Genomic DNA, 27,348 nt, shown 5'->3' with positions numbered 1-27,348 from the left:
AGTTCTGTTGAAGCTATCATTAAGACTCTCCACTAAGGCCTGCTTTTCTCTCCAGCAGTCTCTGCACAGTTTAGAGAGTCATATAGTTATAAGCACAGAAACAGACCCTTCAGTCCAACCAACTATGCCAACCATAATCCCAAACTAAACTAGTCTCACCTGCCCGTGCTTGGCCCATATTACTCCAAACATTTTTTATTCATGCACTCATATCTCAATGTCTTTTAACATTGTAACTTACCCGCATCCACCACTTCCTGTGGAAGTTCATTCTGCACACCAAACACTTCCTGTGTAAAAAGAATTGACCCTCATGATTTTTAAAAATCTTTCTCCTCTTACCTTAAAATATGCCCCCTATTCTTGAAATCCCCCACCCCAGGGAAAAGATGTCTGGCTTGTTTGGTAGCATCCTTGCATCTGAAACAGATCTTTGTGGATTCAGTTCCCAATCCAGACACTGGACCATGGATCTTATTGCAGTATCAACGCAGAGCTGGACTATTGGTTGTGCCATTTTTTGGATGAGACATCAAACATTAGCCCTGTCTGCATTTTCAAATGAACATAAAGTATTCCAGTACATTATTTAAGGAAGCACAGGGCAATTATCTCAAGTATACTAAGGCCATTGTACTTTCTCAATTATCGTAATTAGACTAGATTTTCTGGTTGTTGTCACATTGTTGCTTGCAAGATCTTGCTGTGTGCAAATTCCTTGTTGTGTGTCCTTCAGTAGAACTGTAACTATACAGAGGGTGGTGGTAGACGGTTGTTTTTCAGACTGGAGGTCTCTGAGCAGCTGTGTGCCACAAGGATCAGTGCTGGGTCCACTGCTCTTCATAATTTATAGAAATGATTTGGATGTGAATATAGGAGGTATGGTTAGTAAGTTTGCAGATGACACCAAAATTGTTAGGTGTTGTGGACAGTGAAGAAGCTTATCTCAGAGTACAATTGAACATTGATCAGATGGGCCAATGGACTGAGGAATTGCAGATGGAATTTACTTTAGTTAAATGTTAGGTGTTAAATTTTGGTAAGGCAAACCAGGGCAGGACTTATACAGTTAACGGCAAGCCTCTGTGCAGCATTGCTGAACAAAAAGACCTTGGAGTGCAGGTATATAATTTATTGGAAGTGGAGTCGCAGGCAAACAGGGTAGTGGAAAAGGTATTTGACAACCTTGCCTTCATTGATCAGTCCACTGAGTTTAGTATTTGGAATGTCATGTTGTGGCTACACAGGACATTGGTTAGGCCACTTTTGGAATACTGCATTCAATTCTGGAATCCCTGCTATAGGATAGATGGGACAACACCCATGCCCTCCACCTCCTCTATGACTTTCAGTTCCCAGACCCCCAAATGCCTCATCTTCATCATGGATGTCCAGTCCCTGTACACATCCATCTGACTTGACGAAGGCCTCCAAGCCCTCAGTTTCTTCGTCTCCCACCGACTCAACTAGCACCCTTCCACTGACACACTCATTTGATTGGCTGAACTGGTCCTCACCCTCAACGATTTCTCTTTCGCATCCTCCCACATCCTTCAGACCAAAGGGATAGCCACGGGCACCCGCATGGATCCCAGCTATACCAGTCTCTTCATTAGATACGTGGAACAGTCCATCTTCTGCAGTTACACTGGCACAATTCCCCACATTTTCCTCCGCCACATCGATGACTGTATCGGCACTGCCTCATGTTTCCACAAGGAGGTTGTACTGTTCATCAACTTCAGAAACACCTTCTACCCTGATCTCAAGTTCACCTGGACCATCTCGGCCACCTCCCTCCCCTTCCTGGACCTCTCCATCTCCATTTCTGGAGACTGACTCAACACAACATCTCCTTCAAACCCATCGACTCCCACAGCTTCCTGGAGTACACCTCCTCCCACCCCCTCCTGGAAAAAACACTATCCCTTACTCCCAATTCCTCCGCCTCCGCAGCACCTGCTCCCAGGAGGATTAATTCCACTCCAGAGCATCCCAGATGGCCTCCTACTTCAAGGATGGCAATTTCCCCTCCCACATGTTAACAATGCCCTCCAGCGCATCTCCTCCACTTTCTGCTCTTCCACCCCATCCCTCAAATCACAACAAGGATAGAACCCCCCTGGTTGTCACCTTCCACCCTACCAATCTCTGGATACAATGCATCATCATCTGCCATTTCCACCATCTACAGTCAGACCCCACCAGCAGAGATATATTTCCCTCCCCACCCTTTCCAGCATTCTGCAGAGACCATTCCTTTCACAATGCTCTCATTAGATCTACACCCCCCACCAACCCACCTCCACTCCTAGCACCTTCCCTGCCACCACAAGAGGTGTAAAACCTGCACCCACAGTTGCCCTCTCACCTCCACCTAAGCCCCAAAGGATCCTTCCACATCCAGCACAGATTTTCCTGCATCTCCTAACACCTCATCTACTGTGTCCATTGCTCTTGATGTGGTCTCCTCTACACTGAGGAAACTGGATGCCAGCTCGCAGAACATTTCAGAGAACATCTCTGGGTCACGTGCACTACACAGCCCACACCCCTGTGGCTGACCATTTCAATTCCCTCTCCCACTCATCCAAAGTCATGCAAGTCCTGGGCCTTCTCTACCATCAAATCCTAGCCACCCGACGACTGGAGGAAGAACACGTCATCTTTCACCTTGGGACCCTCCAACCATATGGAATCAATGTCAACTTCACCACTTTCCAGATCTCCCTTCCCCAACCGCATCCCAGATCCAACCTTCCAACTCGGCACTGCCTCTTGAACTGTCCTTCAAGTTTATTTTCCTTTGCACCTATCCGTTCCACCCTCTTCTCCAACCTATCACCATCACCCCTCACCTTCATCTATCTATTGCATTCTCAGCTACTTGCCCCCACCCCCAGCCCCACCCCCTCCCATTTATCTCTCAGCCCCCTTGGGACCACCCCCACATTCCTGATGAAGATCTTATGCTCGAAACGTGGACTCTCCTGCTCCTTGGATGCTGCCTGACCGGTTCTGCTTTTCCAGCGGCACACTTTTTGACGCTGATCTCCAGCATCTGCAATCCTCACTTTTTCCTACAGGATCAATGTTGTTAAACTTGAAAGGCATCAGAAAAGGGCTTCCAAGGATGTTGTTGGGATTGGAGCGTTTGAGCTATAGGGAGAGGCTGAATAAACTGGGGCTATATTCCCTGGAGGGTCAGAGGCTGAGGGGTGAAATATAGTGGTTTAAGAAATCATGAAGGGCATGGATAGGGTGAATGGCCAAGGCCTACTTTCCAGGGTAGAGCAGTCCAAATCTAAATTGCATAGATTTAAGTTGAGAGGGGAAAGATTTAAATGGGACCTCAGGGGCAACATATTCACTCAGAAGGTAGTATGTGTATGGAACAAGCTGCCAGAGGAGGTGGTAGAGGCTGGTACAATTGTAACATTTAAAAGGCATCTGGATGGGTATATGAATAGGAAGGTTTTAGAGACAAATGGGACCAAATCAGATTGGGATGTTTGGTCGGCATGAGTGAGTTCTGTTTCTGTGCTGTGTTACTGTATGACTGTATAATTCAACAGTATTCATTGATTCTGGTGCACCTTGGGGTATCATGATATCATAATGGTTGCTACGCATGTGTAACTCTTCCTTTTATGAAATCATTTGCTTGGGCTTCCATGACATCACACTGGGAATATTGGTTTACTTGCAAAATGTAGTCTATAATGAGCTTACAGCAAGGATGAGATAGTCCTGTCTTCTTTCTTTAGAGTATTCAAAATGAGATTATAAGTAAATTATATCAAGCTTATAGTGAAAGTGAACAGTTTGTTTCCTATTTGTGGTGGCCATTTATGCTAGAACCAAAATTAAAACTTCACTTCTGAGAAAATACAACAGCGGACTTTTTGAAAGAACACTGAGAGGCCATGTTAAGTTAAAGATTACTAACTGATTTAAATACAGTGGGTGAGCTGCATCGAGCAAGAATATATCCTATAACCAGACCCAACCTCTCTCATAATTTGTAATAGGTGATAATTTTCTCCTGATAATAGGAAACTTTAAGCTTGGTGAAAAATTTTCTTGTATGACTGCAAGGTAATTTATTTATTTTTAAAAAAATCTGTACTAAAGTACTACAACTACTTTAAAGATCTTAAAATGCACACTGACAACCACTGTATAATTTACTTATGGGTGAGTTATTACATTGGTGTTTTAATACATGCACTTTGATCTGTTTTAAATCTGTCCCATGTCCTTTCACTCTGTACCATTGTCTAGCTGAGTCGTCAAGCAAGTGGTTTCTGCTATCCGGGACAAAAGAGCTAATTTATTCTTGAAGAAATCATTTAAACATGTTTTTATAGCATCATAAAGGGTCCCAAATGTCAAAAGGATATTTCCAATCTCCATGCACTTCCCTGAAATGATCTTATTTCCTGATCAGAATTTTCTGTGGAGGAAGTAACCCTGTTACTTGTCTGAGAGATCAGAGGCGTGCCCATTTCTGCCAGTCCGTGAAACTGTGGACTGTTTTTGAGGCTACCTTGCACTTGATTGGCTTTGCTGTGGCTTCTGACCCCTTTGGGAGCTGCTGGCCAATCAGATGGCCAGTCCCAGCAGTGCCACCAGGAGCTGCTGCAGTCCACCATGAGGAGCAGCGGAGAGGTGTTTTCTTCGGTGCAGAGCTCATGTTCTACCTATTCACACAATCTGCCTGTTAATATGGGATTAAAAACCTTTCATGGCTCTTTATAAATAAATGTCTGGAGCTTTGCTGTGTCTTGGTTAATATTCTATTCTCAGTATACTATCAAAAGGTACTACATGCTGTAGGTGGAACATTGCTGTGTGCAAACAGGCTGTAGGATATTCCTATAAAGTCAGTGACTCCACTTAGAAATGAATATTCTAAAGATATGAAAGATGATCTATAATTGTAAATCCTATGAATGAAAATTTACAAATGGGGTCGTAGATGGAAGAGTTTCTCATATGTGTATCACGAATATCGAAAATCTTGCCTCTCACAGTGAGGCAATTTTGATTTCCATTTAATTCTCTTTTCTTTCTCGGTCTTCAAAGTATTTTTGTACTATACTGAGCTCCTTGCATTTTGCATCATAAGGCCATAAGACATGAGTAGAATTAAGCAATCGGCTCATCGAGTCTGCTCCACCATTCCATAACAGCTTATATGTTTCCCAACCCCATTCCCTTCCCTTCTCTCTGTAACCTTTCATCCTCTTACTAATTAAGAGGCTTTCTATCTCTGCTTTAAACATACTCAATGACTTGGCCTCCACAGCCTTCAGTGGCAATGAGTTCCACAATTCACCATGCCCCGGCTGAAGAAATTCCTCCTCATCTCAGCTCTAAAGGGTCGTGCTTTAACAAATTGAAATTACATAGAAATTATAGCACAGAAACAAAATGCTTGGTCCAATCAGGTTTCCTGAGTACACAGAATGTTCTAATTTCCCTTTAATCCCTTTTCTTTCAGCTGCCGATCTGACTTACTTTTACATGTTGACATAGTTTCTCTTTCAATCACTAATTCCAATAATTCATTCCACGGCCTTACGGCCCTTCTTAAATCTCTTTTATGGGTGTAATCTGATGCCCAGTTTGCAGTATGAATGAAGTGTTCAGTTTAAGCAAGGATCACTACTGAACGTGGATACTGAGTGTGGTTATGGAGATTTTATCCAGTGAAACACCAGACCTGAACATTGGCTTGAGTATGTTTATTCTTTGTAAATCATGCCAAGGGATTTCTGGTAAGTGTTTATAGGAAAGCATGTTATTAAAAATGTTTCCCATCGATCTGTAAGCCAATGGCTTAAGCAGCTGCATACTATGCTCAATAAAATGGAGGATTTGTATTTCCAAAGGGTTTAGGCTAAATATCTTCGGAGAATAAACCACCCAAGACTTTAATTATTTCTTCGCAACTGCAAAACTAAGTGAAGGGCCAAGGATGTCAATGTAGATAACATTGTATTTGGAATATAAAGACATTATGTTACAACATCAATAAAATATATTAGTTACTAGTCTCAGCTAAAGGTTCTTTTGTTGTTACAGAGAATTACTGGCTGGGTTAACATTTATTTTGCATCCCTAGTTGCTCTTGAGAAGTTGGTATTGAGCCACCTGTTTGAACTGATGCATCCATTTGGTTTAAGTAGACCCAAAATGTTGTTAGGGAGGGAGCTCCAGGATTTTGACTCAATGACACTGAAGACACAGTGAAATGTTTCCAAGTCAGGATGGGGAGTGACATAGCTTGCAGAAAGTGAGATTGCCATATATTTGCTGTCCTTGTTCTTCGCGTTTGTGATAGTCATGGGTTTGGAATGTTCTGTCTAAGGATTGTTTGTGAATTTCTGCAGTGCATCTTATAGATGGGGCTAACTGCTGCTGTTGCAGTCAATTCCTGATTCCACAGCTTTTAGAAAGGCTGTCAAAGTAAGTAGAGAAAATTCAGCAAACGATACCATGGAGCAGGTATTTTGGCCATAAAGAAAGATTAGGGAAGATGGAATTTTTCTTTATTAAGCAGAAAAAGTGAGGGGAGGTTTAATAAGGTTCTTTAGAACCATGAGGGATTTTGATAAAGTGCATTACATCCAATTTTTTCCAGTGCAGGACTAGAAGTCACACCCAGACATCTATCATGGCCACATCTATCAGAGATCACATCTATCATGAGTGGTAAACAAAAAAGAGAGGGAAAATGATAACTTTTTTTTATTCAGCGAGTTATTATGATCTGGAAAGCACTACTCAGAAGAGGAATGACAATTGACTCAACTGTAACTTTTATAAGGAATTGGATATTTATTTGTAAAGTTTAAAAAATGTCACAAAAGACCAGGATAATGTGACTGACCTGATCAACCATCATGGACTAAATTACCACCTTCACAGCTCTATAGTTTCATGAATTTTGATGATGCCAGTTATATTTTCAAATCTTGCAGTTTGTAGGAGATTGAAGGATAACATGAATTTGGAGATTTGGGAATTTTGATGTTTTAGGTAAGAATAGATCAGGGTAGTAATGAGTGCTGCTTCTAGTGAGGTGGGAATGTAAGGAATAGGATGCATTAATAGGAACTCCTCTAAGAGTTCAGCAAGTCTGAGAGAGGAAAGGTCCAGAGAAACAGCAACATCAGTATCATAGAATCCCTATGGTGTGAAAGCAGGCCATTCAGTCCATCAAGTCCACACCACCCCTTCAAAATGCATCCCACTCAGACCCACCCCATCACTTCCCATGGTTAACATACATACCCCTGGACACTATGGGTAATTTTGCATGGTCAATCTGTCTAACCTACAAATCTTTGGAATGTGGGAGGAAACAAGACCACCCAAAGAAAATCCATGCAGACACGGGGAGAATGTGCAAACTCCACACAGAGAGTCGCTGAAGGCTGGAATTGGACCAAGATCCCTCATGCTGAGAGGCAAACGTGCTAATTACTGAATGACCATGCCGCTAGTAGGGAAAGATATGAAAGATGGAGTGCCCATCATACTGAAAGAGGTGAGAGGGGAAAAGCCAATTAGGTGACAAATGATTACTTTTTATAACTTGCCCAGGAATGTGGGACAGGTATTTAGAAGTATATGTCTACACGTGTTCACATTTTCTAAGCCTTTGGTAAATTTAAGCATCATGCAGATTAAAAACAGTCACATCCTGGAACTGCTGAATTTTAATACACTGTTGATTACAGAACTTGGCCATGCCCCAATGAGCAGATTGAAACACTTTCAATTAAACTCTCCCCATACACACTGATTGAGTGCTGCATTTATAACAATAGGTAAGAAATTGTAAAAAGAAATGGACTGATGTGAGCCTAATTGGTAACAATTCCATGCAACCTATAGATACCAGCATCATGAGTAAGGAATATAAACACAGGTGTTGATCTGAAGTAGATTCTGTACAATGTTTTTGAGCCTGATTTTCTGAGCCAGTTATGCTGGATACGTGTGGCTCTTTGCCTTGTTCTGTGCTATCAAAGGAGCAAGCTCAAAGTTCAAGTTTAAAGTTTTAGCCAATCTCGCGTCAGCTGTCCACATTGTGCGAGGGCAAGGTATTGCCCAGTGTTGGCTTCTCACCCCTCAGTTTTTAAAAACTATATTCATTTGTGGGATATGGGTGTCACTGGCTGGTCAACATTTATTGCCCATTCCTAGTTGCCAGTGAGAAGATTGTGGTGAGCTGCTTTCTTGAACCGCTGCAGTCCACCTGCTGTGAGTTGACCCACAATGCCATCAGGAAGGAAATTCAAGGATTTTGACCCAGAGACAGTGAAGGAATGCCAATATGTTTCCAAGTCAGGATGGTGGGTGGCTTGGAGGAGAACTTGAAGATGATTATGTATCTGCTGCCCTTGTCCTTCTAGATGGAAGTGGTCATTGGTTTGGAAGATGCTGTCTGAGGATCTTTGGTGATTTTCTGAAATGCAACTTGTAGATAGTACACACTGAGGCAGGCAAAAAAAATTGGTCTGGTTCCCACCCTGGAGAAAATTGTCAGGGCCTTGGAGCACAGCCAATGATCAGGTAAGAGTTCAGGCCCATCTGTGTGGCAATGAGGGAATCCCTTGCAGGCTGTTACTTTTATATACAACACCACACAATTTAAAAAAAAACTTTCTTTCTCTTCCCTCCAGCACTAATCCATCCTTGGTACAGTCCCACAAGGTAACAAGAGCCTCATGTCCCTTTGGAAGGAGTGCCAGAATAAACCCATCCACTGAGGAAATATAAGTAATTCAGGTCATTCATCCATTAATTAGATAGATACACTTGGAAAACAAGTAGGAGCAGACATGTACCTAACTTCCCCAGTCCTTTTCATGCCACCCTCTCTGTCAGCCAGAGTCCTGCACGCATTGGTAGTTCCCTCAACTGCTTGTTGGCTAAGAGCCACAACCTGAGCAGACATAAAAGATTGCACCTGATCTGAATAGATCAGTTCCACATTGAACTGTCCTTTCATTTAAACAGCCACTGAAGGAACCATTTAACTTCTTTTGTATTTTCCTAAGCAAATCACATCTGTAATATGTCATGCCTCATTTATTTAAAAGTCTTTATGAAATTAATTCTTCTTTTGCACAACGTTGCCATTGTTTAAAGAAGAAATAGTATAAAGGAACCAATTAACAAAATAAAAACGCTGTGTTTTTAAAGACATGTCTTCCTACATTAGTCTGTTTCACATTAATTCTGTAAATACCTTTGTTTTAACATGGTTTTATTGCTGAGTTATGCATTTTAATCCAACTGAGTTGGCCTTTTCAATTTACGGCAAAGTGGTTTCCAAAAGGATAATTGAACTGAGTTTTATGGGCTGAATCTTCTTATATTTTGGCTAAGTTTCAATTTCAGAGACTTCCATGAAAGATTTCCCTCCATGAGCCCTGATGATTTTCTCATGCATTTTCTGCTGTTCATCCCAACAGTTCTGCCGCGTATCTCAATACAGGAGAAAATGATCCACCAGGAGGGGAAAGGGCCAGGTACGGGTCGTGAAGTGGTAGCTATTCATCTCCTCACCACCTGATTGTGAGAAAATCCTTGAATTAGCAGGAAAGGATCTAGACTGCTCATGCAGGGCTGAACAAGTCTTCCATGTCCTTGCAATCAAGTACTATTCATTATCATGTACTGCACTGCTCTCCCATTACCACCTCTGTGAACATATTCTTAAGATATTCAAGCTACTGCCTTATTGTGCAACTCATTCTCCTGAAGGCACCAATAGCATCCACACTGTCTCTGCCCACAAGAGTTCAGACCCTCCAGACATAAGCTTCTTCCCCATTTCTGAGATAAAAGTCTCAATCTCATTTAACGGACACCAGTTCAGATACTTCCACCTCACATTTGGTGGATACTTCAGTTGGACTAAAATTGGGAGCAAAACCTGGGGATCAAATCTCCACAGCTGGCAGAGGAACAAATGCCCCCATGTTGCTGGTACTTAGAGGACTGCTAGAGACCAGGCATCTGCTTGACCCCAGCCAGGAGATGACACGCATGGTGGGGGGACATTATTCATTTCGTCAAATGCACAGACAGACTCAGGAGAAGCAGAGAGGTTTCTCTGAGATACCTGGTAAACTGGACTGCAGTTTGGATGAGTCTACTAATGCAATCAAACCTTGACTGGCTCCTGCATTGCCATAAAGGGAGCTGGTGTCCTTGGCTCTGCTGGGTGGCTCAGTGGTTAGCACTGCAGTCTCAGTGCCAGGGACATGTGTTCAATTCCAGCCTTGGGCAACTGTCAGTGTGGAGTTTACACATTCTCCCTATACCTGCATGGGTTTCCTCCAGGTGCTCCAGTTTCATCTCCCTATCCAAAGATGTGCAGGTTAGGTGGTTTGGCCATACGAAATTGCTCATAGTGTTCAGGCATGTGTATGGTAGGTGCATTAGACAGGGGTAAATGTAGAGTGATAATGTAGGGGAATAGGTTTGGGTGGGTTACTCTTCAGAGGGTCTGTGTGGACTTGTTGGGCTGAAGGGCCTGTTTCTACACCATAGGGATTCTATTCTATGGAAATCATAATTAAAACCTGAAGAAAGTCAATATATTTTCCCTCATCAGTTACTGTATGCTTTTTCTTAAACCAACTTTATAACTTGTGAACCAGTCACTCTGTGCATCCTGCAAGTATATCACAGTACCTGCAGCAGAGAGATCAACAACAGCAAGAAAAAGGATCATCTGAGTGAAGCCTGTTCAAACCCTTCCAGGATTTTCCTCCATCCACAGCACCCATGTTTTTGTTGGTCTGACTATGTGCTGATAATTCATCATTGTTTACTTGCAGCTACAATCTATTTGTTTGCAACAAATAGTAATTTTTGATTAGAGTGGTGCTGGTAAAGCACAGCAGGTCAGGCAGCATCTGAAGAGCAGGAAATTCGACGTTCCTGATGAAGGGCTTTTGCCCAAAACGTCAATTTTCCTGCTTCTCGGATGCTGCCTGATCTGCTGTGCTCTTCCAGCACCACTCTGATTTAGACTCTGATTTCCAGCATCTGCAGTCCTCACTTCCATCTAAATAGTAATTCTTGTCAAGTACAGAATTCTGGTCCATGTATTTTGTTAACTTGGGTCGAAAGAGAACAGGTAAATTTCAGAATAAAAATCAAAAGAACTGCGGATGCTAGAAATCAGAAACGGAAGCAGAAATTTGTTAGAAAAGCTCAGCATCTGTAGAGAGAAATCGCAGTTAATGTTTCAGGTCCAGTGATCCTTCCTCAGAACTGATTGTAGCTAGGAAAATGTTTTTTAATACAGGAGATAGGATGGGAGGAAGAGGTAAGGAGTAAACAATGAAGGTAAGGATAAATGGAGACAGAGCCCAAAGGAAGAGAAGAATGGCTGGACACAAAAAGTGTGAATAATAATCAGCCTAGGAGAATGAATAGCTACTATTGGAAATTAGACAATAGGTGTAATAGCGGATCATATGATAAGAAGGCGTGGGGGTGTGCGGGGAATAGGTTAAGGGATAGGAGAATGTGCCTCATGACCTAAAATTGTCAAACTCAATATTGAGTCCAGCAGACTGTAGAGTTCCCAAATGGAAAATGAGGTGCTATTCTTCCAGTTTGTGCTGAGTTTCATTGGAGTCCTGCAGCAAGCCTGAGACAGAGATGTTAACCAGGGAACACGATGGTGTATTGAGTTGTAAACAAGTGGAAGCTCAGACCTTTTTTGTCATCAGAACATGAGTGTTCTGCAAAGCGGTCACCCAGTCCACATTTCGTTTTCCCAGTGTAGAGGAGACCACATTTTAAGCAGTGAATGCAGTAGACTAGACTAGATTGTGTGAAGTGAAGGTAAAGTGCTGGCTCACCTGGACAGTGTGTTTGGGCCCGAGGATACTGAGGAGGGAGGGAGTACACAAGCAGGGGAAGGTGCTGTGGGTGGTGTGGGAGTGGGGGGAGAGGGTCGGGAGTGATGGAACAGTGGACCAGGGTGTCTCAGAGGGAGCAGTCTTTGTGGAAGGCTGACAAGAGAAGGAAGGGGCATATGTGTCTAGTGGTGGCATCCCACTGAAGGTGGCAGAAATGGCAGCTCATAGTAAGTGGCAGAATTTTGCATACTTTTTTTAAAAAACCTTCTACTTTTGTGATGTCTCCAGGAATAGCAAATCTTGATTTCCAGCATGCTGCCCCCCAGCGAAATGAGATATTCTCAGGGAGACAAGGCGATAGCATCAGACCCTTTGATGCAGGAGGAGCCACATACAGGCACCCCCTTCTCCCAGAAACTCCTCCATTTCCACCCTGGTTGAAACCCCCAACCCCCCCTGTGGGAGTTGAAGCTATGGAGAGTGAACCTGCATCTGACCAGGACACTCTCAGCATGTCTGGGCCATCTTGCCAAAAGTAACCTCAAGGTCGTCCATTTAAAATGCTCAAGGCCTTCAGGCTCCACCATAAGGCAGACTCCCTGCTCCCAGCTGTGGATCTTCGACTGTAGAAAGAAAACCTTATGAGGACACATAGATGATACCGAGGTCATCTTATTGTATATAGAATATCACCTTTGCAAATATACTGCTAATTTAAATCATCATCTGTCTGATTGACTCTTGTTTTAGCTGCAGCTACAAGTGTGAGATATAGGAGCTATCCTTCCTTAGTGCCACATGACGTGTTAGTTGAATCTGAAGGAGAGCTACTCTTTCTCTAATACCTATCTTAACATAACATTCTTGTCATTGCTCAATGTGGGAACATCAGGTGAAATCTTCAAACTGCTGTTAACACTAAATTTATTAAACAACAGGAAAAACAAAAAAGAATAGATGAAAAGATTCTATTTGGTTTCAGGACTAAACAGGGCCTGCTTGCCTTTCGAGCAACAAGAATTTTAAAGTCAATAAATAGAGCTTTTTGGAACTGAGTGTCAATTAATTCCTGTCTGGCTTCAATTACCCCTCTATTATGCTGAAGGTAATGTTGCTCTCACTCATTACTCTCACCCTCCTCCTCAGAACATTGCTGTCACTCTCCCAGCTCTTCAGCATCCATTACATCTGTTGAAACTTTATTGCTGGAACAGCACAGCAGGTCAGGCAGCATCCAGGGAACAGGAGATTCGACGTTTCGGGCACAGGCCCTTCTTCAGGATTCCTGAAGAAGGGCCTGTGCCCGAAACGTCGAATCTCCTGTTCCCTGGATGCTGCCTGACCTGCTGTGCTGTTCCAGCAATAAAGTTTCAACTTTGATCTCCAGCATCTGCAGACCTTACTTTCTCCTTCCAGCATCCATTACATCCCCCATTTACCTGCAGAGCACTCTGTACAGATTATGTAACATGATCTGGACTGTACTGCACGCTCCCCAAAGCAAGCCAGTAGCAGAACCTCATCTTCAGGAGACCTCTTGTCTGCTTCCCAATGGCTCTAATGGAAGAATGAGCTGCATTGTGTACACACTCATCCTTAGTTGGAAGGTTGCACGATGGAGCCATCAGCCACTTGGATAGTACTTTTCTCCAAGCAACTATTTCTGTAGGCCATCCAGCTCTTGAAATGAAACAGAAACCTGAGCGTTATCGAGTATATTGGCATCATGACAGCTTGCAGGGTACCTGGCACAAACTTGTATGATGTAGCAACAGTGATCACAGATAACTTGGACATTGACTAAATTGCAATAACTACTTCACAAACACAAGAAATGTCAACAAGGAATTAATTGTTAAGTTAGTGGAAGATAAACTAGCAAGCTTTTGAAATCCCATTATCTATCTAATATCGGAAGGATAATGCATGGTAGGAAGAAAATCCATTACTGAAACTGGCAACTTTCAATTCCCACTTTCTGCGATTCATAGCCAAAACATCATATGAGTTACTGTTAATTACTGTTGAAAGTTTGGTCTTTAATTAGACCAATATATATTAATACCAATAAGCAAAAGGGTAAAATTAATTTTGCACACAATTAATCGCGCAAAACCTAGACAGACTAACATGGGAATTTCATGTTAAACCTAACTGTGGAAGTGGTGAGATTAAGTGACTACGATATCAAAGTGGCAGAGTGAAAGATCTCAACCTTCCTTTTAATGATTAAAACCAGCTGCTTAAGCAAAATAACTCGTGAGTGGATCAAATCAAATAACCTGGTAATGCACCATCATGATCTGAGAAAAACATGATATTGCCTTTAATTTGTGAGCATGCGTAAACAATGTAACACAAGCTGTCTGTATGGACTATAATTTCTACAGCTGCTTTGTGTCAACAATGTGTAAGGCCAAGCAGATGGTTTCAATTGACATCAGTGCAATTCATGTGGGTCTTTTAAACAAGGGTACTACAACCACCAAAGAACTGGAGGGGTTGGTGAGGCGAAGCACACAGAGAGAAAGAGACATAGATAGAAAGAGAGAGAAAAGGGTAAAAAATAGAAAGGGAGGAGAAAACAGAATGTGAGCTGTTCAGGATGTATTCCACCCAGACAGGAACCATAATGGAAGTTACTATAACAACAAATAGTGCTGGAAAAACATAACAAGTCCATTGGCAGTTAAAATAACGGGATAAGTTAATATTTCAGATCAAAACAGTTCCTCTGTTCCCATACATAAGATGAGAGGAACTTAAAATGTCAATTGTGCCATCCTTCATTCAGCAGGAGCACTTCCCCCCTGAAGCAAGTTGTCATTAGTTTTAACCCCAAGTAATGTAAAGGATCCTGCAAAGCTATTCAAACAACATGGGAGTTCTTCGAATCTCTGGGATATCATTTATCTCTGAATCAACGACACCCAAAACAGATGATCCAGTCATTGATCCTAATTTTTTTTTGGACTTTCCTGAGTATAAGTTGACTGTCCAATTTCCCAATAATTCCGAAATTGACAACATCTCAAAAGAACATCTTTTGAGGAATGCTGAAGAATTAAAATCTGCAATATAAATGCAGGCAATTAATTCTTAAATTTCACTAACAGAGACGGATTGTTTATATCAGTGATGTAATTCCAGTATAAATTGACATAAATTAGAATTTCTGTCTCAGGTCACACAGTCAGAGTCACACAGCGTGGGAACAGACCCTTCAGTCCAACCAGTCCACGCTGACCATGTTCCCAAATTAAACTGGTCACATCCCTCCAAACCTTTCCTATTCATGTATTTATCCAAATGTCTTTTAAATGTTGTAACTGTACCTGCATCCAGCACTTCCTCTGGCAGTTCATTCCATACACAAACCACGCCCTGTGTCAAAAAGCATTAAAAAAGTGTAACACACTTCAGGGAAACTTCACACTTCAGGGAAATGCGGGGTTGCAGCCTTGAAGGAAAGTTTGTATTGTGGAATGTTGTGTATGTGATATATCTAGCCATGCATCTGTGGGTGCAAGCAATTTATGAAGAAAAAAATGAGGGTGGCTCTGATTCTGATTTTCAGCAAAATAACTTGCAGTTTCACATCTGCCTATGCCCTCCATTAAACATCCAAAATATCAAGGGTACCAGGATGAATGGGAGAGACGTGGAATGGTCTTGTGTTGGTTTTCGCTGGAAAACCCAATATTGGGCAGGATTTTAGGTCATGGTCTCCTGTGTCTGTTCTTGTCCGATGAAGTGCTGGCTGCTGGATTTGAAGTTGATCCTTTTTAGGTGTGTTGGGTCTCAGTCGGAAACAAACATTTTCCACTCTTCATACGCTCATCAGGGTTCGAACAGCAGCTGTAGGAGCCCAATTGAAAGTGGTCTGCAAATGGGCTAGATTCATGCTGTAATTGATCTGCTCTTCCCCAGTTTTTCCTACTGACCCCGTAAAAATACTGCAGGTTTTTGCCAGCCTGTGTTTGGTTTTTCATCACATGACTGCCACCAATTCCCACTTACAGTCCTCTAGGATCGACCTGGAGCCCACTTAGAATTGCTTCGAATTAATATTAAGGACCCATTTGTCAAGTTACAACATCAAGTTGAAACTAATAGTTTTCCAATTTAATCCAAATGACCTCTGATGCTGAATTTGCTACACATTTTCATTGACTGTTTTAGGGACACCAAAATGATGCTCTTCATTTTGTACCACAAACAGTGCTTGAAGTGCTCCCCGTAACCTCCAAAACCAGTCCATTTTAGATCGTTCTCTTATGTTATCTCAGATCTTGCCGTCCAATTAATCTTGACATGTTGTGGGCTGAATAGGAAAATGCACAGTGAGGAACATGTGTTTACTGTCTTAACTAAATAAATAATCTATAACAATACAGCACTTCCTATGTGTCCCACAGCTGTAGCAAGCTAAGTTACGTTTAACACCCTGTGGGTTTTGAACCCACTTTTTTTCTACTTGAGAGCACTACCACTGAGCCAAGCTGACAGTTATTCTGTCATAAGGATCCGGGAATGAAATATTGATTGAAAAACAGATAATATAAACAAGTCCTCTTAGTCCTCAGCATTGCATTTCTGGTTTCAAATTTCTCTGAAAATCCACAACAAGAAAATCAGAGTGATTTAAATCTCTATTGGATGCTGCAGGGTCTGCAAAGATTCTAATGTGTATCGCATCTGCTCCAGGTGTCCTATAAGCATTTAATAATTTAAGTTTATTCTTTGCAGATGCTTTCTGCATATGTTTCAAATTTGAAAGTTTAGCTGAATAAGAAGTCTTTCAATAGCCTTCTTAAGCTACACAGGTTGATGTAATTAATTAATTCATCCACTCTCACTTCCTTATTTTTCCTTGAGTAATTCCTATCTCACACTAACCCTCAAAAGGTTTATTTGAAGTTCAGCACAATAGCTATTTCATACATGGAGAGCCAAAATTTATCTTGCTCAACCAGTGAATTTGCTTGATTAACTTTTTATAACCAACCTTTGAGCACCTTTCTTCATTATTTTTAATCCCTTGTACCTTTGAATTAAATTTCCATAAATTGTTGCTCATGCTCAATAAGGTGTTTGATAAGGTTCTCCATGGTAGGCTATTGCACAAAATATGGAGGCATGGGATTGAGGGTGATTTGCAGTTTAGATTAGAAATTGACTAGCTGAAAGAAGACAGAGAATGATGATTGATGGGAAATATTCATCCAGGAGTTCAGCTACTACTGGTGTACCGCAAGGATCTGTTTTGGGTCCGCTGCTGTTTGTCATTTTTATAAATGACCGGGATTACGACATAGAAGGATGGGTTAGTAAGTTTGCGGATGACATTAAAGTCGGTAGAGTTGTGGATAGTGACAAAGAATGTTGTAGATTACAGAGGGACATAGATAAGCTGCAGAGCTAGGCTGAGATGTGGCAAATGGAGTTTAATGTTGAAAGTGTGAGGTAATTCACTTTGGAAGGAGTAACAGGAATGCAGAGTACTGTGCTAATGGTAAGATTCTTGGTAGTGTAGATGAGCAGAGAGATCTTGGTGTCCATGTATATAGATCCTTGAAAGTTGCCACCCAGGTTGATGGGGTTGTTAAGAAGGCATATGTGTGTTGGCTTTTATTGGTAGAGGGATTGATTTTTGGAACCACGAGGTCATGTTTCAACTGTACTCTGGTGTGGTTGCACATGAGGTATTGCGTACAGTTCTGGTCACTGCATTATAGGAAGGATGAGGAAGCTTTGGAAAGGTTTCAGAGGAGATTTACCAGGATGTTGCCTGGTATGGAGGGAAGATCTTATGAGGAAAGACTGAGGTACTTGAGGCTGGCTTTGTTAGAGAAAAGAAGGCTGAGAGGTGACTTAATTGAGAAATTTGAGATTAATCAGATGAGAGCCTTTTTCCTCAGATGGCAATGTCTGGCATAAGGGGACATAGCTTTACATTGAGGGGGTGATAGAAATAGGACAGATGTCAGAGGTAGTTTCTTTACTAAGAGAGTAGTAGGGGAGTGGAATGCAATGCCTGCAACAGTTGTAGAGTCGCTAACTTTAAGGGCACTTAAATGGTCATTGGATAGGCATATGGACGAGAATGCAATAGTATAGGTTGGATGGCCTTTAGATTAGTTTCACAGGTTGGGCAACATCAAGGACTGAAGGGCCTGTACTGCGCTGTAATGTTGTATGTTCTATTTTCTATGCTCTTTTTAGTTTTCTTCTCTTTATTAAATATTTTTCTGCTTCTTATGCGGGTATCGGTCTATTTCATATTGTTTGGAGGAGAAAAGCCACAATCCTGTTCCAACATCTTCAGCCCATCCAGGTATTTGTCACTCCTCAGGTATTTATCTAGCTGTTTCACCCCCAGGATCATTCTGACTGACCCTGTTCCTCAGTTATTTATCCTGCTGCTCACCCCCAGGTTCACTATCCTTCCCTCTGTTGCTGCTACAGTTGCTTATCAAACTGACCAACACTCAGCTACATTCTTTGCAGCTGAACTCTTCCAGCAAAGTGGAAAGTATTTCACTGTGGTGCTGACTTGTCCCTTATGGTCTTTGGACTATTTTTAGACTTAAAATGTGAGCTATTTGTGTCTGACCTGCTGTTGTAGTCTCAATAATTATACATCAGTTTCAGTTCAACATCTGGTTAATAATAATCCCCAGAACATTGATAGTCAAGAATTCAGTGACACTGTAGTATATATATGGAATGAACTGCCAGAGGATGTGGTGGAGGCTGGTATAATTGCAACACTTAAGAGGCATTTGGATGGGTATATGAATAGGAAGGGTTTGGAGGGATATGGGCTGGGTGCTGGCAGGAGGGACTAGATTGGGTTGGGATATCTGGTCAGCATGGACATGTTGGACCAAGGGGTCTGTTTCCATGCTGTACATCTCTATGACTCTACGAGTATGATAATGCAACTGAACATAATGGGGAGATGGTTAAATTCACTATAGTTGGAGATGGCCATTATCTGGCACCAGTATAATATGAATGTTAGTTGACCCTCATCCAGATTGCCCAGGTCTTATTGCATGGACATAGATTGCTTCTATGGCTGAGGAGTTACATTGAAAATTGTGCAACCACCAATGATAATCCCCACTTTTGACATTTTTGATGAAGAAAGACCATTGTTAAAGCAGCTGAAAATAGCAGAACCTAAGACATGGACCTGAGAAATATCAGATGTGGAGGTGCTGGTGTTGAACTGGGGTGGACCAAGTTAAAATTCACACAACACCAGGTTATGGTCCAACAGGTTTATTTGGAAGTACATGTACAACTTTTGGAGCATGCTTCATCATGAAGGAGCAGTGCTCCAAAAACCAGTACATCCAAATAAACCTGTTGGACTATAACATGGCATTGTGTGATTTTTAACTCTGAGAAAGTTCTGCAGCGGAGTCTTGATGCTGAGATGATTGGCCTCCAACAACTGTAGTAATCTTCATTTATATTTGCTATGGCTATAGAGTATTCCCTCTAATTTCCATTTAGTTCAATTTTCCTCAGGCTCCTTGATGCCACACTTGTAGAAATGCTGCCTCTATGAGGGGTGACCTTATAGAGATTTACAAAATTATGAGGGACATGGATAGGGTAAATAGGCAAAGTTTTTTTCCCTGGGGTCAGGGAGTCCAGAACTAGAGGGCATAGGTTTAGGATGAGAGGGGAAAGATATAAAAGAGACCTATGGGGCAACCTTTTCACACAGAGGTACGTGTATGGAATGAACTGCCAGAGGAAGTGGTGGAGGCTGGTACAATTTCAAAATTTAACAGGCATTTGGATGGGTACATGAATAGGAAGGGTTTGGAGGAATATAGGCCAGGTGTTGGCAGGTGGGACTAGATTGGGTTGGGATATCTGGTCGGCATGGACAGGTTGGACCGAAGGGTCTGTTTCCATGCTGTACACCTCTATGACTCTATGACTCTGTGTCAATGACAGTCAATTCCAGGTACCTCTGGAATTCAACTCTTCTGTTTCTGTGTAAAGTAAGGTTTTAATGAGCAATGATTTTCTTAATTACTTATTTTTGTCCATCGGCAAAATAATTTTGTACGAGTTAACCTGTTGCATGTGAGCTAACAGTGGCAGCAGATTTCACATTTATTTCATAAGCTGTATAAATGATAGAGATAATCACATAGCTTTGTTGCAAAACTGGTCTAAATCAGAAAATATGCTGCAACTCCATTTTTATAATAGACTCCCATTGAAAAGTTCCAAAATTTCCAGCCTGTAATATTTTCATTATGCATTGAGCTTCATATAGATTATAGATATCGATCAATTAATTTCCTCTAGCTGACATTCTTACAAATGCAGCAAATTAAATTACCAGTATTGTAATAACATAATGAATTCTCAAATGATCACACCCAATAGCAAGCAAATTGTGACTGCCAAACGTCAATTTGACATGGAATCTCTAAGGTCCATGTGGTGTGTCTTTAATCCCAACAATATGGGGGTCCAAATAATCACATATCCAAGAAGTATATCAACAACATTTGACCTGCCATTTTTCCCAGCTTCTAATGGTTAAATGCTTTTAACCATTTCAAAAGAAATAGCATCTTTCTAAAAGCATTGACAATATACAGTACCAGCTTTGTTCAGTTGTCAGATTCTGGCCATTGTCTCAAAATGCAGATTCCACCCCAGAACATGAACACAAAGCCTAAAATTCTGTTGGGCTACCACAAATCGCTCACCATAGTCTTAAAGCAATCCAGGAGAAATAGCTGAAACTGATCACATCACTTTTCTGGAATGTTTGTGGTTTTCTCTCTGCCTCCCACTATAATTACGATAGGGCACCAAAGATAGCCTTTTGGAAATCCAGGGTCATAGAGTCAGAGAGTCATACAGCACGGAACCAATGCCGAACATAATCCCAAACTAAACTAGTCCATCTGCCTGCTCCTGGCCCATATCTCTCCAAGCCTTTCCTAGTCATGTAATTATCCAAGATTCTTTTAAAAATTGTAATTGTGCCCACCTCTACCATTTCCTCAGGAAGTTCATTCCACATGCAAAACACCCTCTGTGTAAAATGTTTGCCCCCATGGCTTTTTAAAACCTCTCTCCTCTCACCTTAAAAATGTGTTCCCTCATCTTGAAAACACCCATCCTAGGGAAAAGACACCTTCCATTAACCCTATCGATACCCCTCGTCATTCTAAGCCAACAATGCAGTAACAGTGATGAGCAATACTTTAAGAGAAGAAACTTTTCTGAGGTTCTTAACCAACAATAGTGCCTCACTGACATCTGTGGGACTTTGTAACTTGCAAAATGTACTGCCTTAACCTGCAGGACCACAGTGACTGATGATCAAAGTAACTTGCTATAAATAAATGGTGTGACATGCTTTTGAGAGGCTTGTTAAGGAACTATGTTGGTAAAAAAACTATCAAAGACATCCTTGGTGCTTCCTCAAAATACGTAGAAAGCTAACTTCTGTTCATAAAATGTATTTATGTACACGTTACAGTACACCCAATTGAACTTGTGTTTTTAAACTTTCACTCTGGCATTTACAAATTCCCATTTAAAACATAATATCTTATTTAGACCCATTCTGTTAGACAGGAACAGTTGATCAATTGTCAGATCCTTTTGGAATTTCTGGAAGTACATTTCTAACCCAGCAAATAAATTGCCGTTGTTTGGCCACTGTCCACATTTGATGCTATGTTCATTTTTCCATCTTCTCATTCACCCATCCCAGCCATTGGGCTTAATCTTTAGTATTTACAGCTAGTCTGGTTGCTAAATGCACCACAGTCTTAGGTGCTTGTGCCATTTTGGAACAAAGCTACTTGGATACCCTAAAAGGTAGGGAAAGACAGAGTTTTCTGGTGCTTTGCTATTTCTTCAAAGCAACATCTTTTCAATATGAAATACTGAATGACATTATCGTATAAACTGGTTCCTAAAATATTCCTGTATCTTTGATCTACATTAAACGGAACTCCTGACACAAGTTTTTCATCTGCATGCTACATGCTGTCTCTCCTATGTTCTTGCTTACTGAATGACTTCCAAATAAAAGTCATATATACCAAATAAGCAAAATTGTGGTGCACATTTTGCATAAAAGATAACAAATGGTCAGGGATGCGTCACACAGACAACTTCACTTCACAAAAAATTACGCAACTGCTTTTTTTCCACTCTAAGAGTGAAAGATTAAAAAGGAACATTCTCTGGCAGAGTACATTTTGTCAAATTTGAAATTAGAGTTTGATCGAAATGATAAACTCACACACGTACTCATAACATTCCATTGTTCTGAAAAACATTCAGTTAGTCAACTGTTGCTGGCATCCTTAAAATGCCATGGTCTTATATTCTTAAATCCTGAATAACTCACTTATCCTGTAAGGCTTTGCGTAACTCATCTGGTGATTGTGCAGTTAGAAGCACACAGAAACCCTCCTTGAAAGGGGACATACATAATTCTTCTGAAGGCAAAGTAGTTCTGAATTTTACACCAAACCTGACTTCTAGAGATTTGGCATGGTTGAGCTGATAAAGTAGTCTGCACAGCTAGATCAGCAATATTACAGTTGTCATAATGCACCTGAAAATTGAGGTGATTTTTGCATGAATGACAAAGTCACTTTATCTTGGACTTTGCTGCACTAATCTGGTGCGCAACCATGGTTCTCATTCCATTTCAGACTTTTTCTTTAGTCCTTTATCCAAACTTTCAGGTTACCATGAAGGACTTTCCTTCCCAACCTCATCCCTCACTTGAGGTCTGGTGGCCCTCAGGTTAAATCACCATCAGTCACTTCTCTCAAAATGAGAGCAGCACCTTTGGTCTGGCAAGACTATGGTGACACAATGACAACAAACTTCTTTGTTATTATTCTCAGCTAGTACAATTGTTGCTTTTATAATTAAGAATGTAATGATCATAGGTAGTAAAAATGATGCATGTTTATTAACTGTTAACTACAAACAAGGAACTTGCTCAACCTTGTTGCATCAGGGAAAGGTTCTTTATTTATTATAAACCTCTCACTGGTGTTCAACAGCTGCCTGTGAAAGAGGTGGAGTTAATGTCTGCTGTAGGTGGAACAGAATAAAAGTATGAAAAGAAAATAGAATTAAAGCAAAACAGGAATGAGCAAACAGTATCTTTTCATTGCTACCTTTCTTCTGACTAGTTTGTTACATTTGAGATACCTGGAATGCTATCGTCCACATAAGGAGGTAGACTGCAAGGCTAATTAAAAACTGAAAAAACTGTGGATGCTGTACATCAGAAACAAAAACAGAAGTTGCTGGTAAAGCTCAGCAGGTCTGGCAGCATCTGTGAAGAGAAATCAGAGTTAACATTTCAGTCTGGTGACCCTTCCTCAGAACTGTTTTGAGGAAGGTTCACCAGATCCAAAATGTTAACTCTGATTTCTCTTCACAGATGCTGCTAAACCTGCTGAGCTTTACCAGCAACTTCTGTTTGTGTGTGTATAGACTGCAGGACTAATTAGGCTTTGAGCACAAATATCTCAGAATCTCTAATATGTAAAGTAGTTATCTAGCTGACAAATTGGTGAAATGTTTTCATGGATATATTCCTTTTAAAGCTTTGTTAGTGAGGTCAAGAGAACCCATGGAACCAACCATCTTGGAATTATCCATTCAGCTGAGAAAATGTTGCTGCCACAGAGCGGAAGGATCAGTTCTGATAATTGTGCAGAATAAATACCAGCTCATTAAAGAACATGCATGTAGCATGAACTTTGCTGAATCGAGAGACATGTTTCTGAAGTTTGCTTGTTGTCCGCTTATCAGGACAAACACAAAAACATCTAACAAAGAAATGTCAAACACATTTCCAACAACAATAACAGTTTATACCATAGGAGAAAGGGGGTCTCATTATCAACCATTTGAAATCTAGCATTCTTGTGTTTGTCTTCAAGATGGGTGCAAGATGAAAAACTTTGAGAACCTATCTTGTTTTTCAACAGTTCTTCTCCAGAAAGAATCAGAAGAAGCTGAATGAGAACTGTAAGAAAATATGAATGGGAAGAAATATTTACTGCCCATAGCCTTTGCTTATACATAGTAGTGTGCACTTTTGATTTAAAGATAATTCTTATTTCAACATTTTCAATACATACATCTCATCAATGATTTCATAAGGGATTGTGAACATGATATGTTCGATATTATTCTGAACAAATTACAGATATAATCTATGGGTACTTTCCATATGTTTCAAAACTGTTGTCTTTGGAAATTATGACCTGTCAGCTCCCAATCATGAAGAGAAAAGTGTATAAGTATAAATAGCAATGTGACATCATGTCTTTATCATCTCGAGAACAAAGTTCAAATTCATTCCAGATTGATGAGCATTAATGATGTTTTTGCTTTGGATCTAAATTGAAAATTTCGATGAGTCTTCAGACCTTGTTGCTTTCAATCCCTATTTACATTTAGGAACGAACAGTCAGAGCGGGACGAAAAATGTTACACTAATGAAGAATGCATGTCTCAGCTCGGCTTCAATTTAAGCATAGTTTCAGGGTAACTGCTTTACTCATGGTCTGTGAAGTGCCCGACACATGAGTGTTTGATGCGGTTGCTCAGTAACAAGTGGGAAAATGCTCCATTCCCCCCCATTCTGCCAGCCACTTCTTTGATAATAGAATGCACACAGACAATATACCCATGCCAAGAACAAGTAATGCAGTGCATGTGGTTTCCCAATGTTTTGTTAAATTCAAACCTAACACAGCATCTGGAAGTATAATTGGAATCACATGCAAAAGCAAATGTCAAGTTTCAATGAAGTATCTGTGAACCAGATATTAAGCAGAGACCATACAATAGAAAAACAGTGGCTTCAGTATTCACAAACTTCTCATCTTGAACTGATATGAAAAGGACAGAGTGAAAAGCATTTTCAAAAAGAAAACTGTAATAATTTGTTTTATGATTGAACTAAAAAAGATAGAGTTAAACAAGGTGAATAAAAATGCAATGGAGCAAAACTTCTAATTTTCTGAATTCCACAGCATGCTTTAAAATAAAGCTGCAGAAGTTTATTCAAAGAAATTTTCCAGGTTGTGTGTGTGCGCTGCTGTCACTTGAGGTGGATGTAGATTTTGTGATGATTCATCTCAACAACTCTAAATTAGGGGAGGGGGAAAAATCCTTTAGCAGTCCCACTTGTGGAGTTGGGATTCTATTGGGCCAATAGAGGTTCCACTCATTGGCCAGTTGAGGCAATGGTGAACCTTGTCAGTTCTTTGGCAGAGGCCTAACAGAATTTAATGCCTTTTAGATACTTAATTGGGCCACCACTGGGCCTTTCCCATATTTGAGGTCCCTGGCAGCAGCTATCCCTCTTGCGAGGAACTGCTGGGTAATCTCAGACTACAGCTCCTTCGGCCACCATGGCAGTTGAATTGGTGACAATGTACCCAACAAAGGCCCAGGACTATTCTGGGATTCCAGCCTGAAGGTGATTGAAAGGCAGTTGAGGATCCCAGTTTTGAGGTCACAGGAGAGATGGAGAAGAGGGCTTGGAGGCCAAGTTAGGGGTGTGGCTTTCAGTAATTAGCCCCCTTCCCAATGATGGGTTCCTCAATTAGTCACTATTAGAATGCATGATCATGAAATAATCCAAATGGGGCTCGAAAAGTGAAAATCTGGGAGCTTGGGAAACCCTGAGCACTTACACTATACTTTATCCACCCCAAAATGGGATCAGGGATAGGGGGTGTCAATCGATTCATTAATAAGCCTAATGGGCTTTGCTGAGCTGTCAAAGTAGGAATCTCCCGTGACTGTGTTTCACCACAACCCGAATTCAATTGGGTTTGCTCTTCCAGGAGAATGACATGTGTCTCTCCATGTCAGCCCTCATTATATCCAGCTTATGATCTCTTTCTAGTGTTCCCTGATGGAAGTACATAGTAAATACCAACATAGAATGCACATGTGGCTGCAGGCAAAGACAGGAATAGGCGTGGATCCATTGTCGTTCTTCTTTAGGTCAAATAGCCCATTGTTATTCAACCATGAAGATTCAGGTCAGTGCTCAGAATCTGAAAGAAGATAGCAACAGACCTCATCAGATGTGGAACTGTGCCCCAATGAGGAATTTCACCTATAGAAGAGGTAAGGGAAGAAAAAGTGGCAGAGCAGCTGGCAAGAAAATAAAATGAATCAATAATGACAATTGCAAGGCTGGAAAGATAGATGTGTATAATCCAATTCAGGGATTCATATGCAAATAGATAAGAATCACATCAACTCATCAACATTCAGAACAATACAAATAATTTCCATTTACACAGTAAATTTCAAGTAATAAAATGCCTCAAGATTCTTCATTGGAGCATCATAAAACAAAAATTAACACAAAGACCTATGAGAACATTAAATCTAATGACCAAAATATTGATCAAAGTGGAAGCTTTTAAAGAGTTTCTTAAAAGAAGAAAAAAAAGGGAGTGCTGGAGTGATTGATAGGAAGAGCATTCTAGAGTTTTATTGGCAGTTAATGACATGCCAACTGTGGACCAATTAAAATCAGGTCCACTCTAGAAGCTAGAACTAGAGTTGCACAGATAGAGGATTATGGGGTTGTACAGATGACAGAGGCAGGGATTTGAAAACAGGAACCAAAATTTTCAAAGCAAGGCATTGTTTGGCTGGGAGACAAAATGTATTAGCGAGCACAAGGATTTGGTGTGAGTTTAGGCATGGGCAGCAAACTTTAGGATAATCTCAAATTTGCAGAGGGTAGAACATGGTACGAAGCAAAACAGGGGTACATTGTGATACTCAATCTTGGGGAGGCTGGTACAATTGCAACATTTAAAAGGCATTTGGATGGGTATATGAATAGGAGGGATATGGGCCGGGTGCTGGCAGGTGGGACTAGATTGGGTTGGGATATCTGGTCGGCATGGACGGGTTGGACAGAAGGGTCTGTTTCCATGCTTACATCTCTATGATTCTATGACTCTATGAGTAGCAAATGAGGCAGGGGTTCAGTCAAGTGAGGTTAAAGGAGAGTGCTGATGCTGACTTGAAGATTGAGGCCAATGATAGATACCAGCCTGTATTACAAATTATAAAGCAGGCAAGGTGCATTAGAATCATGGATAACTATGTTCTAATCTGACTGAAGAGTTTTGATGATATAACTAGCTGAAAGAACAAAGGTTTGTACCTGTCACTTTATCTAAAACTATCACAATTTTAGAACCACTCTGATTACAACTATTTTTAAGTTAAGTATGCCTCCACTATTATCCTGCCTTCTCATTCTGTTTGAGTTACCTCACGTAAAGTTATTGCCATCAATGCGCAATGTAACTTAAAACCATATGATGCTATTCAAATACAAAATATAATAATTATGGTCATCCTG

General features: G+C 40.9%; 1 pseudogene; it reads right to left on the bottom strand.

Moving 5' to 3' along the window:
• The window catches only part of LOC122563390 (eukaryotic translation initiation factor 3 subunit G pseudogene), a 107,800-nt pseudogene that overhangs the window by 4,695 nt on the left and 75,757 nt on the right, over nt 1-27,348 (bottom strand).

The sequence above is a fragment of the Chiloscyllium plagiosum genome, unplaced genomic scaffold (assembly GCF_037043375.1).
Source record: "Chiloscyllium plagiosum isolate Xiang-an unplaced genomic scaffold, Cpla_swu_hap1 HiC_scaffold_30, whole genome shotgun sequence".
Classification (NCBI taxonomy): Eukaryota; Metazoa; Chordata; class Chondrichthyes; order Orectolobiformes; family Hemiscylliidae; genus Chiloscyllium; species Chiloscyllium plagiosum.
The sequence above is the reverse complement of the archived record's forward strand: the minus strand, read 5'-3'. Positions and strand labels throughout refer to the sequence as shown.